Genomic DNA, 612 nt, shown 5'->3' with positions numbered 1-612 from the left:
CGGACCAAGCGCGTCTCTCGTTTAGGCAAGCAATGAATGGGGTGAAGGTCTTTAAAGAAGTGCAGGATTTAAATTAACAAATCATAGTTTTATTCTTAAATCTAAAGATACAGAATATTAATTTCTTAATCGCAAGGCTAAACTAATAAGTAANAAACGGGGGTGTATGTATAAATGTACATAAAGGCATAGTTAATTGTCAGAGTTGATGGAAGTTTGTACAATACAAGAAAAGCAAGCGTGATTGCAGTTAAACATACTATTTAGTAATGGAAGAAGAAAATCAAACATAAATGATAATTTAGAGTTCAATTCAAGATATACGATACGGTGTTAAGAATTAAATTAAATGAAAGCTTAACATAATATAATTGCGGAAATGATGTAATCGGTTAACATAAAAAATATATATATATAATAACAAAGATATAAGGGGGAGTGTGGGTATAATTTCGCATTATGAGGAATTTAAAGATGTGGGGAATTATAGTAGAAGGAGGAAGAAATTTAAGAAGGACAGGATTTTGGAAAAACCGAACAAAAAGAAGACATGACTTACATTTTGATGAATTAATTAGGTAATGCAGTCGTTCCGGTTGAGACTTGAGAGTT

The sequence above is a fragment of the Wasmannia auropunctata genome, unplaced genomic scaffold (genome assembly GCF_000956235.1).
Source record: "Wasmannia auropunctata unplaced genomic scaffold, wasmannia.A_1.0 LD336101.1, whole genome shotgun sequence".
NCBI lineage: Eukaryota > Metazoa > Arthropoda > Insecta > Hymenoptera > Formicidae > Wasmannia > Wasmannia auropunctata.
This window is presented reverse-complemented; position numbering follows the sequence as displayed.